Source organism: Panthera pardus, unplaced genomic scaffold (assembly GCF_024362965.1).
Source record: "Panthera pardus isolate Hobbes unplaced genomic scaffold, ASM2436296v1 HiC_scaffold_10, whole genome shotgun sequence".
Classification (NCBI taxonomy): domain Eukaryota; kingdom Metazoa; phylum Chordata; class Mammalia; order Carnivora; family Felidae; genus Panthera; species Panthera pardus.
In genome coordinates, this window is record NW_026526655.1 from 51,432,459 (window position 1) to 51,447,739 (window position 15,281).

Here is a 15,281-nt window from a genome sequence, read left to right on the forward strand (position 1 = left end):
AGTTATTGTTACTCCTAGAATGAAGCCCTTCAGAATTCCAGCAGAAAGTTGGTAAAGGTAATCATAGTGATTTACCAGGACCCCAGCCATAACAGACCCTAATTTCAAACTACAGTTTGTGTCCTTACACATGTAAAGTTCAGCTTCTTATACTTTTTTCATATTGACCCCTGTAGTAAAAGTAGTATTTTATGAAAATGAGCCCACATCTCTGATTCCCATCATCTCCCAGATATTGATATTATATATATTTTTTACTATCTTATTGAATATATATTGATTTTTTTAAAGGAGTTTAAAATTTTCTTCGGAAACAGATAATTCTCAATTACCTAGTCCTCCATTATAGAAAGCAGAAGTGATGAACAGCCATTATTATATTCACAGTTATATCTCTACTCACTAATATACTAAAGAGAATATTTTAAGTATACAGAGAACTTTTCCCTCTATTGTAATGTTTGTATTCTCTTTATTGTACACAGCAAAATATTACGTCCAGGAGAGCTTTCTGTCCTGCTCTCACTGCTTCACCAGCAGTTTCATAGCCCATTTCTGAATTCCTTCCCTTACAGTCTTTCCATTCACTCAACATGTGATCATGCATTCAAAAACATAGTGTCTTTAATATGTAGGGAATTCTAATAGCTGCTATAGAAAATAGAAACCCAAATGTTTGAGTCCTGGTCCCTGAGGCTAAAGGTCAACTTGATAATTCAAAATCAAAATATATTTGCAAACTATTATTGAAAGATAAAATATAACACTAAGTGTTCATTGGCTACATGATAGTTCATTATCGATCTGGGTGCCAAGAAGATCAGGGTTTTTATAACAATTGGATTGTATTAGATGCAAGGCTAAAAATTAAAACTGAGAGAGATTAAAATTTGTGTAAAATTTTTATATCAGTCAGGACTGGAAATTGGCCTGGGAATAAGTAGGATAAGCATTAACTCTTATTTGTAATGAACGGGCAGGAGTTGGAGCTACCATTTTATTGTTAAACAACCACCGAAGTCCCAAGATAAAACTGCTTGAGCTGTGACTATACCTGAGTTGACTATCCTTGCAGGCAATGACATTGTATATTGATTTATGCACACTCTAAGTAGAGGAACTGATTCACACGGAACATTCAGGTGATCAGCCAATGAGGATTTGGGGTTTATTTGTGTAGAAAACAGTGTGTCAGCCACATAGCCTAATTATTAAAAATATACTTGCATTCACTCTTAATATGCAATTTGCATGTGTGTATATACACAAACATATACATATATGTACATATATGTGTAATATATACTCACCTTATCCTGTATAAGATTTTAAAGAACAAAGAAAGTGTCTTTTTTTTCTATTTAATTTCTCCTCATTATAACACACTGGAGTGTCTAGTTATAAGCATTAAAGTCTATTGATTTTATACTAATGCAAGAGTGTTCCATACTAAGTTATTTCATATAGTTCCATTTCAATGATGATTACCATATATTTTAAATTGAAACAATATAAATCCACTTGGTGTTTAAGTGATATTTTCTACTGCTGGATCTTTGAAAAAAGTTTCTGCTTTGGCTACCAAATTTGGTCCAGGTGTAATAAGAAAGAATGAAATGTTGTCAGCCAAATCATAAAAGCTTATTGAACAGTTATAAAATTAACATTAAACACCAAATTCCCATCACCAAATGTGAGCAAATTCTGCTAATGTATATAACTAAAGGAAAAAATATATACCAAATTTGGAGTTTCTTCAAAGAAAATGTCCCATACGAACACAAACACTAAAATAAGAACAACTTTCTTCCTAATAGTTGCTCATTAAGTTATTACAAAGGAGATTTTATAAGTAAGGATCTATGCTATGTTTAGATAATGGCTAAGATAAAGCTACATCTCATACTCATATATTAAATTATCTGACTAGGTCACGATGGAGTTTCTGGAGTGGTGAATCTCCAGGGAGGGGAGCTAGAAGGTAGACTGTAGAGTTCTCACAGAGGTGCACCATGACTGCACGTTGATAAATAGAAATGAGGACATCTACAAAGATGTCATTAAAAGATAGACATATGCAAGAGTTACAGCCACAAATATTTCTATATCTTATACAGCTAGAAATTTGAATTAGATTCCATAAAATAGGGATATAGTTTCATTAGATAATATATAATTACATTTTAAAAATGTAATAATTTGTATGCCAGGTGCTAGGGGATGATCCTGCCCTGGTTGAAAAGTGAGTTACTGAACTCATCTTGGATCGTTGTTAACCTTTTATGGTAACTTTTATGCATTTGACGATGGGATTTTAGGGTGTTAATAGAAATAAAATTTGTCTTTTAAAAATTTAATTAGGGGCGCCTGGGTGGCTCAGTCGGTTGGGCGTCCGACTTCAGCTCAGGTCACGATCTCACGGTCCGTGAGTTCGAGCCCCGCGTCGGGCTCTGGGCTGATGGCTCGGGGCCTGGAGCCTGCTTCCGATTCTGTGTCTCCCTCTCTCTCTGCCCCTCCCCCATTCATGCTCTGTCTCTCTCTGTCTCAAAAATAAATAAACGTAAAAAAAATTTAAAAAAAAATTTAATTAAAAAATTATTTTCTCCTGTGTTTCTTACCCAAAAAAACTCCTGAAGAACATGAGTCCTTTATGTCCTTTTTCTTAAGGAAAAGTCTACTTTCTGCCATGTTATTGCTGCTTCAAGGAAATATAATCTTTATGCAATTCCAGAAGATATCTAAGGTAGAAGTAAAGAAACAAACAAGAAAACAATTTTCTGCAATTAATCATATGTGAAAGTATTCATCATCAATAAGTTATTTTCAATATCTAGATTTTAGTTAAGTTCCTCCTGTTTTAACATCAGGGCCATAGAAAGGCTAGCTATTGTCCCTGACAGTCGGGCTATTTTAATGATATATAACATAACCATGCAATTTTCAGGGTAAACTTCCTGTTTAAAAGTCTAAAGATGTTAGATCTAGTTAAGGGGTTGCTTGTTTTCTTTGTTTTACTATTTTTGTATTCTGTTTCTAATTTCAAAGTTTCCATGTATTTTCTGTTTCACAAGAGGTATTTTATGAAGTGAGTTTTATAAAACAAGGTGCTTTTGGCTTAGATTATGGTCAAAAGAAAAAGGGGGCATGGGGAGCCAACATAGGTTTCATAAATTTTGCTCATCAGAATTCATTCCACTTGGAGCCTCTCTAAAAGTTTTGACAGCAAGCTAGTCTTCATTGTTGAAACAGACATTAGCAATGCAGAAATTATGGTGGAGCATTTTATTGGACAGACTTTCTGAAGAATAACATTTAAATTTGATGTAATTTGCCTGAAAGCAAGTGGAAATACAAGTTGCATATTTTAAGAATGACCTTAAGAGCATCCTTTTGCTTATTTTGAAGCTTCTTTTCACAATTCTATAAATCCTACAGACTGCGCATATTTCATATTGCTGTTTACCTTGGCCTTATTATAATTTAACAGTCCCCATAAATTGTTCTTCAATAAAAGTTGCATTTTATGGCATAATCTCAGTGATCTTTTTCCAAACTATGAAGTAGAAGCTTGTTTTATCAGGGTCACTTGGTGGCAGGTTTATACTTCTACAATGAAGTAGGATAAGGAATGTATGGTTATCACCCTTTCTTCCTCAAGTAAATCGAGTTTAGGACTTTAGAAAATGAAACACTTTTCCTTCTTTCATAAAACATAGGCATAGTTGCATTGTGAAATGTATTATGAAATCCACATGAAGTAGACCGGCTCAGTCAAAATCTCATAGAATGTTAACATTTTTAAAAAGTTCTACAAGGGATTATGATTCAACTGTTTTGGGGAAACTGTCATAGATAGAAGTAGAATATTTACTTTTTCCTGAAAGAGGGTCAGCCCTTGACTTCTAATTTCCAATTGTTTAAGATTTAGAAATGCACAAGGTTCTCCTAGGCTGAACAGAGCTTATAGAACTTGGAGGTATTTTTATGTGAGCATTTTGACCCAGAAAATTGGATATAGTCACCTCTCAAAAAAACTAAATTCTAATGATTATTCAAGATTGCATATTATTAATGAAAACATCTTATTCAAATTAAATTTAATTTTAATGACTCTAGATTGTGTTTGAATTTGATAGCTCTTTTAAAAGTGTTTTTTAAGGACTAGATTTTTTTATTGCCATGTTTTCATTTATAAAATGGAAATGCAAGGGTATTTTATAGATACAAACATCTAGTTTATACCAAATATTTCCTCAGGTGACTTGAGAAATAAAAAGGTAATATAAGATGAAGCATGGTAAGACAAATGCATCTTTGGCAAATACAAATTACATTGAAAGATTTCACAATCTATTAGGCAAGTGGAAAAGGCTGTATCTTGTGTCTCCTTTAGTTTTACCAAAGAAGGCCTCATTTATACACCCTATAAAAGTTTCTTTTGCACAATGTTTCAAATAAAAGGAAATATGCCTTTAAGGTTAGAACAAAATTATTCTTTCATAGATGTATGGAGAACAATCTTTGGCACAAATCCATGAGGAAGAGTTTAAAATTTATGTTCTTCAGCAGGATACTAATAAGTATCAAGTGAAAACAAGGTGAAGAGTTTCAGTGTATTAAATGTAGTCTGGGGCACCTGGGTGACTCAGTCAGTTAAGCATCTGACTCTTGATTTTGGCTCAGGTCATGATCTCATGGTTCCTGAGATCAGGCTCCACATTGGGCTCTGCACTGACAACACAGAACCTGCTTGGGATTCCCTTTCTCTCTCTCTCTCTCTCCCCTGCTTGTGCACCTGTGCACACACACATACTCTCTCTCTCCCTCCCCCCCCCCAAAATAAATACACTTAAAAAATAATCAGTGCAGTGTAGCTACCACTGAAATGTTGTTTACTGCCATTGGTGCAGTCATGCAAGGAAAAACAGATGACTTACCTGCCTGTCCTCAGACCCTTGCCTCCTGGTTACTAATAATCCTATGCACTAAGCAGAAAGGTAGGATTGGTGACAGGGACTTCTGTGATGAGTCAAGTGGTTTTGATTGCATAGGTACTTATACCAGAAAGGAACTCCTATATTAGCTCAAGTGAACTAACATTAATTGAAAACCTTTTTCATGCTCATTTCCTTGATTCTTTATGAGCTAAGCTATACTATCCCTATATTGCAGATGAGGAAACTGATGCCTTGAGAGGCGCAAATACCCTTGCATCAAACACTGGGTGGTAGAGTCAGAGTTCAAGAGCAGGTGTTTCCGGCTCCAGCAGCCTTACTTCTACCCTTGTCCCATTCAAGAGAGAAAGAGAATACACTAAATAGATCCAGATATCATCTCTTTGAATGACTATCTCCTATCTGCAGTCTTTCTTTTAAAATGATGGTGTTAGAATACTTCAATCAGTCCAAATTGTGCTGACTTTGTGTAGGTACTGTTGAAGGACATAATAAAATGGGGGACCCAGTAGGACAGATATTATTACTAAGACTCAAATATGATACAGACATAAAGCCTCTAGAACTTCAAATGGCACATAACTCTTTGAGGACCAAAATTGTTGAGGAAGGCTTTGGTGAGTGTCTGATATTTTACCATAGACATTACCAATGATAGTGGGCTATTACACTTTATTTTCTTTGAGGAAAATAAAAGCTATACGTATCTTTAGCATATTGAAATGGATCATCCTACTTTTTGTCCAAAAGGCAGCAACAATGCATTTAGTCAGTCCAGTTTAACAAAACCCTATCCTATGATAATTATTAGAATAAGTGGCCCTTTAAGATTAGGAATGAAAACATATTGACCACATTTGGGGAAAGAAAATCAGGAGCTCATTTTGATGAGCTTCTGTTTGTTTCTGTTTCTTGGCTCTTCTAGCATCACTCTCTCCCCACACTCTGCTTTTCATCCCTCAGTACCTAAGTTGTAAGGACTTTTGCCCTACCAATAGGGTCTTGCCCTTGGTAGTTTCACTCAGTGCATTCTTTCTAAAGGTCTCTTTACTCTCAGGGCTTCCCTGGGTGCTGGATGTGGTTGGTCTCCAGACTTTGTGCTCTACTTTACCTCTTAAATTCCAAAGGAAGTTATACCAGCAAAAAGCAGATTAGCTGTGGCAAAGTCACTTTCTCTTAAGGGATGGTGGGGGTCTATCAGACAATCTCATGAGTGTTGATCAGATGATTCCTGATTGACTGGTTTAAGATTCCATTTCTGGGAGAGGCAGAAATTGTAATTAAGTCCCAGTTTGGGGATTAGCATAAGGGACTCTATTCTGAGCCTGTTGTCTTGTTTTAAAAAGTGGAAACATTCGTGAAATCTGATTTCTAGGCTCTAAAGGCTAGTTTTTACAGTTGAGATAACATGACAGGTTACTTACCAAAATCTTCAAGTAATTAATAATTTTATGACTTTGAAAATGACAGAATTATTCATTAGTCTGTCAAAGATTCCATGTACTCTCTTCCATTTAGATGGTAAATTTAATGTAGTTCAGTGTTATGATGTGATGAACTAAATATACTTCAAATACTCTTTAAGTGAAATTAACTGTGAAACTCTTAACATGTAGATTTTTTTTCTTTCCATTTAATGTTCTACTATATCTTTTTCTTTTGGATTTTTCTATGTAGAGGTTCATAATCTTTATATCTTTCCCTGCTTTGGAGGTCTTGCTCCTTACACTATAGCATATAATGCAGAGGGAACTGATTCAGGTGCCAGGTAGGAAAAAGAACACCTAATGTGTACTCATTATTTACTATGTACCAGATACTCTTCTAAGTACTTTATACTTTTATTTCATTTTAATTCTCACAGCCAACTTGTGATATAGGCACTAATTTTTTTATCCCCTTTTGTAAACGAGAGAACAAGGCACAGAACCATTAAGTAACTTACCTAGTCCCAAGAATCAAATCCTGAACTGTGATGCTTCTAATTAGCTGCTCCATAACTGTGTGATCTCAGCTAAATTACTAAGCCTCTCTGTACCTCCATTTGCTCATCTGTAAAGGAGGGAAGTGAGGTTATAAGATAAATAGATAAGCTACAAAGAATTCACAGTCTTCTTAGTAGCAATGTTAAGCAAGCAGGTAAAAACGTGACTAGAATTCAAAGGCAGAGTAGAACACAAAGTCTGGAGACCAGCTATATGCAGTACCCAGGGAAGCTCCGAGAGTAAATGGGACCTCCAGGAAGAGTGCTGAGTGAGATTACCAAAGGCAGGACCCTGTGGGGCACGGGAAGGGGCCATCTGACTTGGATACTGAGGGATGAAAAGAAGAGTATGGAATAAGTTAGGGTTAGAGCAGCACTGAGAGAGTGATGTTACAGGAGTTAAGAAACTGGCCAACAAGGCCAAACTTAACTTTTTATATTTTGAGGACTAGCCATGTCCTCATTTTGTTTGGCAATGAAGTCGTCATTGACCTTTTGAGGGATGTCTTCCTAGAGCTGCAGTAGAAGTGAGGTTGCAACACATTCTGAGAAGGGAGAGAAGGAGGGAGGCACACAGAGAACGAATGTCCTCTCAGTTTGCTGCGAAGAGGCTGCAGCCCCAGGGAAAGAAGGCTAAGAGATGGGCTTGTGGATAGGGGACATCTAAGTGTGCTTCTACTTAACATTTAGGGATCAGAGGAAGAGCAGGGAGAGATGGAGAAGGGGAGGGGTGATAAAACAAGACATGGGAAAAAAATAGGCCAATAGCCTTTCTGCAAACATTTGCTTTCTAATGATTTCTTCAGTGCTGTTACCCAAGAAATAATTGGTGATAATTTGAGATTGTTTCAACAACTCATATTTATTAAGTGATTACTATATGTCAGACACCATTTTAAGTGCTAGGAATACAATATCAGTTGCTACTAAGCAAAACAGGCAAAATTCCTGCTCCCATGGCACTTGCATTGGAGAGAGTTTGTCTAAAATAAATAATAAACATGCAAATGAATGAATAGAAAAATATGGCTGGTGGATATAAGTGGTATGAAGAAAACTGAATTGGAATAAAAAGGTAGGGTGGCCTCTAGAGGGGCGGTGATGCTGTCGTAGATGGGCAGTACGAGGCCCTAGGTGATGAGGAGATATTATAGGGGAAATCTAAAGCAGTAAGGGGCTTAATTTTATGACTATATGGTGAGAAAATGTTTCATACAGATGAACAGTGAGTGCAACAGCTTACAAGTGTGCAAAGATTTGGGGAGATTCAAGGAATACCTAAGAGGCCACTATGGCTGGTGTGGAATGAGTGGGGATAGAGTACAATCGCTTGGCAACCTAAATTGTCCAACCCTGTAAACAGTTAGTTTTCTATGCCTCATGGTAAAGGCAGCTCTAGGAATGGGTTATATTCAAATTATTATGTTATTTTTACTATGGATAGTTTTTCAATGTCTCAGTAGTAATTTTTATGTTTTGTGATATTAGACCATTTTGAGAACTGGATGGAAACTATGGTTTCCATAGTTTCTCTTCTTAGAAAAATCATGTATTTACCCAAAGAGAAGAAATTGCTTACAATTTCAGAGGATTCTGCAAACTCTGCAATACTTTCCATGGACCCCAGTTTAAAAACTCTTGCTATGGAAGATGAGATGTTTTATAACACAGTTCTTCAATGTTACTTTGATTCTAAATAATGCAGAGAACCTCACTCCCTGTCCTTGAAGAGTTTATCATCTGGCTGTCACTACAATCGTATTTCACAGTGATTCCAACAAAGAATTCTGGAATCTCAGTTTCTTGATCCCCTTCTATTCTCCCCACTCTCTCAATCACCTATTCCTAGTCTAGGCCTAATAATGGTATCTCTTCGACAATCTCAGTTTCTAGCATTTCAGTCTCTAACTACTGCCTCCTCTCTTTCCAGTTTATTCCCTGTAGTGTCCCAACTCCAAAAATTCTTTATCCAAATGGAACCTACTATCCATTAATCCTACCACCTTTTTACTATGCCCTTGTCCCTGAACTGTGTCCTTATTTCTCTCCCTACACAGCTCATATTTAATGATCCGTTGTGCATTAATGACCTTCCTTACACTCTCAATGTCCTTGTTTCCATTACATTCTTCTGGCAAAACCCCAACATTGTTAAATTCAACTCCAAACTATTTGCACCGCCACTTGGGCAATGTAGCTGAATAAGAACACAGCCATGCTTAATATTCTGTTTAAATTCATGACCACAAACCTCAAATAATCCCTTAATGCTGTCTTCAACCATACTGCTTCCTTACTGCTTTAGGCTCAAATACTCTCCTGGAAACAATTTCACACCTTAGTCTCTCATCTCATATCACCTGCCCCCTCACTCTCAGATGGAGTCTTTCTGACTTTGTTTTCTGTTTCACTGAGAAAATAAAGAAATCAGAAGAAAATGTATAACATTTGTGGTACATTTACACACCAACTGTACCCATGTTTACATATTCTGCCTTCACTCCTGTAGCTGTGGATAAGCCCACCTGTTACACCCATCACTTCTACTTAAACACTAAATCACATTCTTTCGTACCTTCTCAAAGACTTTAGCCCTTGCTTCCTTTCTCCACCACAACAATTTGTCCTATTGGATTAGTGCTTTCAACATGACTTTTTTTTCATTTAGAAAAAAACCTTGCTTAACCCACATTTCTGTCCAGTGTTCTCCCCAGTCTTTGTTATCATTTAGAGCAAAATCCTAATGTGTTATCTGTATGTGCTTTGTCTATTTCCTCTTCTTCCACATTTCTTAAGTTCATTTAAATCAGGTTTTCCCCCCACATCCCCACTACAACAGTTCTTGTCAGTCTTCAGTGACCTCATGTTGCTATAACCCAATAGTCCTATCTCAGTCGGCTTATGGGAACTATCAGCAGCATTTGAGATTAACTGAGTGATCTTGAGGTAATTTCTTCACTTGGTTCGTCCTGATCTCATTGAACACTGCATCTGAATGACCTTTGTTGATTCTTTCTCATCTCCCTACCTTTAAAACTTGGATTATTTCTTTAAAAAAACCTCTACACCATTTATACTGACCCACATACACTTTTTTGGACACCAAATCATGTCATTATCTCAGGGCTTCTGAAATTCAATTTTCCTCTGCCTGGAATGCTTCTCCTGCATAAATCAGCATTGTTTACTTTTCCTTTCATTCAGTTCTCTGCCACAACATCACTTTATCACTTTTTTTTTTTTTTTTGCAGGAGGGTCCTTAGCCACTTTCTAAAATATCCCTCACTCTGCTACTACTGACCCAGTCACTCTCTCTACCCCTTACACTGCTTTATTTTCCCCCAGAATTGATCACTACCCAATATCACATATTTATTTATTTGTTTATTGCCTGTCTCCCCTCAAAGAAATGTCAGCTCTACTACTACTGGAACTTTAACACAACATAGTGTCCCCAGAGCCCAGACTGATTCCTGCCGTGTACTAAACATTCAATAATTATCTGTTAAATGAATAAGAGATGAAAAATTGACTGAGCACCACAGGTTTGTGTGTGATATAATGTTTATGCAAAATATCCTGTGAGCTTTTTGAGCACAGAAACCATGACTTGACTTACCTTATGAATGAATAAGTGGATGAGAACCTTAACATGCTTTTCAGTGTTGAATAAATGGAAAAACTGAATTGTCAATATTCAGAGAAAGGTAATGTTGCATGCCTTCCTCTAATCTCTGACCCCAATCTACATGTTTACTTTTTTTTTAAAGGAATGCTCATTCACCTTTCTCATGTAACTGCAGGGATATTATTATTTTTTTTTTAATTGTGGTAAAATACACATGACATAAAATTTACCATGTTAACCATTTTTAAGTGCACAGTGTCACAGCATTACTTGCATTCACATTGTTATGCAACCATCACACTATTCCATTCCAGAAATTGTTTTTATCTTCTCAAACTGAAGTCCTGTACCCATTGACCAACAACTCCTTATTCCATGGAAACTATTTTACTTTGTGTTTCTATAAATTTGACTATTCTAGGTGTCTCATGTAAGTGGAATAATATAGTATTTATCTGTATTTAGTTGATATCACTTAGCATAACATTTTCAAAGTTCATTCATGTTGTATCATGTACTGGAATTTCTTTTCTTTTAAAGGTAAATAATATTCCATTGTATTCATGTGTCATATTTTGTTTATCCATTCACTCATCAATGGATATTTGGATTGTTTCTACCTTTTGGCTCTTGCAAATAATGATTCTATAAACATTGGTGTACAAATATTTGCTTGAGCTTCTGCCTTCAATCCTTTTGGGTATATACGTGAAGTGGAATTGCTGGGTTATATGGTAATTCTATGTATAATTTTTTTGAGGCATTACCATACTGTCTACCCTAGTGACTACACATTTTACATTCTCATCAGCAAGCACAAGGGTTCTAATGTCTCCACATTCTTGCCAACAGTTATTTTCTGTTTGTTTTATACTAATCATCTTAAAGAGTGTCTATTGATATCACATTGTGTTTTGTTTTTGTTTTTGTTTTTTTTGAGAGACAAAGACAGACAGAGACACAGACAGAGAGAATGAGAGAGAGAGAGGGAGAGAGAGAATCCCAAACAGACTCCAAGCCCAGTGGGGAGCTGAGGCAGGGCTCTATCCCACCATGTGAGATCAAGAGTCAGTCGCTTAACCAGTTGAGCCACCCAGGTGTCCCTCATTGTGGTTTCGATTTGCATTTTCCTAAAGATTAGTGATGTTGAGTATCTTTTCATATGCTACTGGCCATTTGTATATATCTTCTTTGGAGAGTTGTGTATTCAAGACCTTTGCCAATTTTTAAATTGGATTGTTTGGGCTTTTTGTTGTTATTATGGAGTTACAGAAGTTTCTTTTTATGTATATGTTCTGGATATAAATCCATTGTCAGATATATGATTTGCAAATATTTTCTCCCATTTTGTGAGTTGCATTTTCACTGTTGATAGAGTCCTTCAATATACAAAATGTTTAATTCTTTTTATTTAAAAAAAATTTTCACGTTTATTATTGAAAGAGAGAGACAGAGCAGCAGCAGGGTAGGGGCAGAGAGAGAGGGAGACACAGAATCTGAAGCAGGCTCCAGGCTCTGAGCTGTCAGCACAGAGCTGAGTGCAGGGCTCAATCCCAGGAACTGTGAGATCATGACCTAAGCCAAAGTCCAAAGTTTAACCGACTGAGCCACCCAGGCGCCCCACAAATTTTTAATTCTGATCAAGTCAGCTTTTCCTATATTTTTCTTTGTTGCCTATACTTTTGGTACAACATTTAAGAAATTATTGCTGAATCCAATGTCATGAAGATTTTATTTGTTTTCTTTTAAGAGTTTCATAGTTTTAGCTCTTCTATTAGATCTCTGATCCATTTTTGGTTAGTTTTTTGTATATATTATAAGTGCACACATATACTTTCCAGTCACATTTGGTGCTATAGGTGAGCACAATATCTATGTATCACTAAATGAATTACTAGTTGAAGAGTCTAGATTTGCCAATTACTATCATACTCAAGATTTATATCTTCCTATTTCTAATTGTGCAGCATGAACTTCATTTATTACACTTTTTGCTCCTGTTGACTTATCAAATGTTCATTCACACCCTGAGATTTTAGCCAGGATGTGCTGGTGGCATAGGAAAAGGAGCAATGAATTCAAAGTCCAAAGTTTGGCTCGAATTTCAGCAATAACTACTTCCATGACCTTGAGCAAGTCCTTAAAACTTTGAGAGTTGCAGGGGTAATAATACCTACCTCAGTTTGTTGTGATAACCTCAGTGAAAGCAACTGGCACATAACAAACACTTAAATGTTTGCTGAATCTATTGCCCAAGACAACCACTGATTTTTTTCTGAGTGACTAATCTCAGCTGACTTGGTTTTGCCTTGAGGGCAGTCAACCATACAGTACATAGAGGAGGGGGAAAGCAAATCACCCATGCTGGGAAAAAAAAAATAAAAAAGACAGGAACCAAGAAATATCACAGAAGAGTATAGGTGTGGAGTGAGCACACTTACCGCAACAGGTACCCACAGACAATGATTTTGTTTCTTTGTAGATTTGAGACAAAACATACAACTTAAGCAAAAAATAATGGCGGTAATAAATCTGACCTCTGAAGTGAATATGTTTAGCATTAGAAAGTCTGAAATGCTTGGAAATTGGATAGAAAATCTATTTTTTTTAACATTACATAGGAATCTTCTGATTTCCATCTATTTTTAATTTTCTCACATACATATAGTTATGACAAGAAAGTTGCTTTGTATTGAAATCCCCTAAATTTAGGCATTAAAATTATTGTATGCATATCATTTTCATATTTAGGATAATTGTAATTTGAAAATATGACTAAAATTGTATACATTGAGTATCGCTTATGCACATCCCAGATGGGAATTATGCAGTTTAATGTGAAGGGGTCAAAGTTCTGGTGAGAGAATGGTTGGAAAAGTTCTGCTCCCTGTCCCTTGACCACTGAGACATAGAACTTTTTGTGTTGTTTCCTCCTCAGCAAAACTGAAATAATATTTCTTATCCTATTTCTTCCACAATGATATCATGAGGTTCGTATGAAATGAAGTATATAATCTTCTTATGAGTATACTTTTCAGGAAATAGCCTAGAAAATGGATGGTAAAATTTAATAGCACCACTAATACTTACTGCTCTTTCTTCCACTCTCCTACAATGTCCCAAAACAAGGATGTCTTCTCTCCTGGCTATGGTCAGGTTCTGATTGACCCTTTGGCCCCCTAAGAAAATGCTATGCTGCATGTGAAAAAAATTGCTGCTTTAGAACTGTGCAGAGCATCACTGCAATGCCAGACCCTGTAGCTGTGCACAGAATGGTAGGACTACACGTTGGCCTACTCTAGTAGTAGGATGGAGAAGCCCTTAGAAATTGGTATAGCCTCTCACTTCTGGAAGAAATAGGGTGGCTCAGATGGTTGCTCTAAGAGCTCCTGAATTGCTACTTGCAATACTATCCATCCTCCTTGTGGTCAATGAGGGTTTCCTGGCCCTGTTCACTAATGACAGTTGGACCTACCTTCCAGGCAAGTACTCTGTAAACAGTGCTCACATTGGAGATGTATTTTTCTTGTGCTTCTCTGACAGCCACTTAAATCTTCCAAAGAATTCCCTCTTCCTTCCACAGATCTGGAAGAAATTTTTAGCTTCAACTACTAACATTAGGACAGGGGTAGAAATGTTTTCAAAGTTCTTTTCTTTCTTTTCTTTCTTTTTTTTTTTGGCCTGGCTACAGCCTGCATTCAGCTTCCTAATTGTCCTATCTTCCTTCTTAGAAAAATGCTCATTATTTTAGATACTGCTTCCTTAATAGTGAACTTCTTTTTATAACTTTTGTGGCTGAATCTCTATGAAAGAGAGAAATAGATAATTTCTTGTATGGGGAGAGAAAGTGAGACTTGCTTTTCTTTTCCTGCATAAAATCATAAGATATACTAACCAGCATTGACAATAAGTGAATATTTTTAACTGGTCACAAAAAAAAGAGAAATTGAACATGTTTTCCTATCCTCTACTTATATATAACTTCTTGGAATGTCCTTTAACTTGTTTACAGATCTGAAGGCCTTTACAAAAATGTTTATTTTAGATTTGTTTGTTATAACTCATCAGGTTAAAATAATATTTGCTTGATTTTGTAATAAATCAGAAAAGACTCTCAACTTTTTGTTGGCCTTACAAAATGTCACATTAACTGTATTATATACAACACTCAGAATATTGAAAACTCTTTGACATTAAACTAGAATTCGTCTTGTGGAAGCTAAATGTAGTTTAAAATTTTACTAACTCACATAGTTATTATATTATTTTCATGAAATGTAGTCTCTGATTTGATTTCTGGGTCTAAAGCTGTTTATACATTGATTTCTGAGAAGCCATTTATCTAATTTATCATTTCTTTCTTTTTAAGTTTATTTATTTATTTTGAGAGCGAGAGAGAGAGTGGGGAAGGGGCAGAGAGAGAAAGGGAGATAGAGAATCCCAAGCTGTCTCTGTGCTGTCATCACAGAGTCCTACATGGAGCTCAATCTCACTAACTGTGAGATCGTGACCTCAGCCGAAATCAAGAGCCGATTAACTGATGGAGCCATCCAGGTACCCTATTATTTCATTTCTAAAATAAAAAGAAAAATTAAAAAAAATTACAGTTTTAACTATCTGTTTCACTGAACTCTTCTACAAATGTTTCCACCAAGCTTTATAAAGTATTCTGAATATCTCAAAGGAAAATTCTATCAATGTAAAAATGAAAACT

The 15,281-nt window shown here is 36.0% G+C and overlaps 1 protein-coding gene across 8 annotated transcripts in view; it reads left to right on the forward strand.

Moving 5' to 3' along the window:
- The window catches only part of PDE1A (phosphodiesterase 1A), a 326,870-nt gene that overhangs the window by 163,211 nt on the left and 148,378 nt on the right, over positions 1 to 15,281 (forward strand). The window lies entirely within an intron of this gene.